Here is a 3443-nt window from a genome sequence, read left to right as displayed (position 1 = left end):
CTTTGTGTATCCCGCGTTGAGTCTCGCAGGCGCCTCTTAATGTGGATTTTCTTTTGCAGTGAGTGTCTTGACCTACAGGTGTCACTGATTATCTATCTGTCTGACATTACAACAGCGGCGGCCATTGTGTGTCAAGAGTCAGACGAAGTAGTTGCATTCTTGCCAGGCTGGCTGTCAAAATGGAACAGTAGAAGCAACGCAGACCGAACACAAACTCGAAACTCTTACCCTGGCGGAGAATACAAACAGATGCTTGAAGCCCTACTTTAAAACCACAACCGTTGTTTGAGACTTTAATCCAGATTTGAAACACAAAACCTTGTTTAAATCCCCAATTCAGGTTTGAAACCCTCATTTGAAACTCAACCATGTCTTAAAACCCTACTTTGAAACCCCAACCCTGACTTGAAACCATAACACACTTGAATTCCTAATTTGGGATTGAAACCTTAATTTGTAAACCTAATCCAGTCTTGAATCCTTACTTTAAAACCCTAACCTTGGATTGGAAACCTAATCCAAGCTTGAAACTCCATTTTGAAACCCTGAGGTTTTTGAAACACTAACCCAGATTTTCAACCAATTTGAAACCCTAATCCAGTCTTGAAACCCTAACCCTGGAATTGTCATGTGATGATGTCATGAATGTAATTGCTTCAGAAAATGAAGAATAAAGCGACGGAGAGGGAAAAAAGAACTAGACTTTGGGGGTCCTGAATGGCTTGGCAACAATGCTCGCAAGCCTGTGGGCAACCCTCGGCGTGGAGGCGCTATATTTTCAACACTTTAAATGTCAATAGCTGAATAACCATTATTAGTCTCACGAGGGTGATTAATGATGTCACCCATTAGTGATTAGATCGCAGCTCATTACAGATGTTTGCATGTATTCACGCCTCCAATTGAGGTTCATTAGAAGCCCAATGAGGCTCCATCACTCTGGAGCTGTAGATGTCTCCTCCTCCTGCTCGGCCGGGAGGCCATTCGCAGGTCTGGGATCAGATCAGAGCAGACCCCCCTCCAGGTTGCCCCACACCCAAAAGCCGTATGCCCCCGTCCTGGTGAATGGTGGTGGGCTGGGAAAGGTGAACATTAACCGGCGTGCCGTAAATCAAGACAAAGCTACGACAGCATCAGCATGACGACATCAGTCTGTCAGACATTCGCCTCCAAATGTGGGAGCAGTTTAACACCTCGCATCACAATAGAAGAAAATGGCTTTTTTGTCATTGTATGGTACGGATACAAAAAGTAGGGGTGCAAATCCGTGTTATCAAAACTAACAAATAGAGTCAAAAAATCAATATAATATCGGAACAGGACTAAACAAGCCTGTTATGTAGTACATAACAGCATACAACAACAATGCAGATAGAAAATTGACCCTTATATGAAACCCTATCCCAAGCTTCAACCCTGACTTGAAATCATATTTTCAAACCCCAACTTTGATTCAAATCGTAACCCTTGTTAGAACTCCAACCCAGTAATGAATATAAAGTCCTAATCCAGGCTTGAAACCTTGACCGAGACTTAGAACCTAATGAAAAACCCACTCCCTTCTTTGAATCCCTAACAATGGCTTGAACCCCCATTTTAAAATACTAACCTCAGTTAGAAAACCCAAACCTAAAAACTGAAAAAAGACACCTACCTGCATAAATGTAAACAAATGGTTCTAAAAAAAGTAAATGCAAATATATCAGACCTAAAAGTTAAATATAACTGAACTGTAGTTAGCAAATGTAATGTACTGTACATAAAAAATGATGCACGGTTTGAAAACTTAATTCCGTGATATTCGCATACTACTAACGTGAGCCCGCATACCACACTTTGGAGAAACATTGAGCTATACTTTCAAATGTTGTCAAGAAATATCAAATAAAGTTTTGCGATTGACCTTGCGGCGACACTGAGGGCGGCGCACGCAACGAGACGGAAAGTGGAAGGCGCGCGCCGATTGCAGCGGCGTGTTTAGCGGCGTCACAAGAAAGGATGCTACATCAACTCCAGCTGGGCCCCAAAGGGCCTCACGGAGGAGGCGGCCCACCGGGGGGGTCAGGGGTCAGGAGGCTAATTGGTCACCACTGCGACCCCGAGACTCATCTTTGCCGCGCTAACACTTGCATACGACATGGAGCTCTTCCATCATCACGCCTCCTCTTTTCTTGCTGGTGGTGTTGTGCTGCTTCACGATGATGCTTGCACAGTCATGGAGATGAGGCTGGTTGCCATGGTGACACTTTGGAGCGCCACCTACAGTGACGTCGACAATACTCTTCAGGATATTTTTTGGTGCTTTTAGAAGAATCTGCCTTTATATCTATCTTTCAATTGAAATTGGGGCCTTGTCAAATTGGGGGCGGGGGATTATGAACAGTTCCAAATAGCAATCAGTAGTAGTACAAAAAGCTACAGATTCTGCTAGAAAGCAAATAAATGTCACAAAAAGCCTACTGGAGCAGGTCAACTCTAGCTATCTACCAAGCTATCTATCTATCTAGCTACCTAGCTAGCTAGCTAGCTACCTAGCTAGCTACCTACCTACCTAGCTATCTAGCTAGCTAGCTACCTAGCTAGCTACCTACCTACCTATCTATCTGATGGTATAATATGAGCGATATAATATAATACGATTGTTGCTAAATAAAGTGTCGTCATTCTTTGTCATAGGCCGCCATCAATCAGCACAGAGGCTAAAGACAAGAGCTGAGATGCCGGTTAGCATTGAGGCAGCATGAGTTGTGATGTTGAGAGCTTTTCTAACACTGGCAAACAGATGCGTGCAGGCCCCCTTTGTAGCTGGCAGGAGAAAAAGCTAACAAAAAAAAAAAAAAAAAGTGTCCCGCTCAGATCTTTGCAGGCTTCCTGGGTGTGAAAATCAAAGGCCTCATTGAAAAGCAAATTGAGCAACATCAGGGGATTACAAGACTGAGCCCAGCGGGACGCCGGGGCTGCAGGTCAACGTGGGGATACGAGGACACACTGCAGGGAGAGATTTAGGTTGTGTGTGTGTGTGTGTCTTGGGGGGGACATTGCACTACAGACAACTGCAACCACAATTGAGGGTCTTATGACGAGTCATCAAACTTTGCCGTTATGCTTTGCGCACATATCATGATGAAAACCACAAGTCATGATTTAGCATCACTGGAGTCTGTGCACCCTTCCAACTAGTTCATCTCAGTTGGGCTCAGGATTCAAGCTAGTTTACTCGCTGTGCAATTTTTTCATGTTTTAAATCCAGCCCCCAAATAGAGTTGGACTGAACAACATGAAATTCGGTGGTCATGACGATCATGAGTAGACCCACAAAAGAAAGTCTCTTCAAGTCAAGCTTGCAAAGTCACAGGAAGCCATTTTGGTTAGAAACGAACAATTTGGCCATGAAGGGAACAAAATGCCCCAAAAAACTTTACTTTAGAAAAAAAAACAAAAGA

The sequence above is a fragment of the Filicampus tigris genome, chromosome 7 (assembly GCF_054856515.1).
Source record: "Filicampus tigris isolate MCC_2025a chromosome 7, RoL_Ftig_1.0, whole genome shotgun sequence".
Classification (NCBI taxonomy): Eukaryota; Metazoa; Chordata; class Actinopteri; order Syngnathiformes; family Syngnathidae; genus Filicampus; species Filicampus tigris.
The sequence above is the reverse complement of the archived record's forward strand: the minus strand, read 5'-3'. Positions refer to the sequence as shown.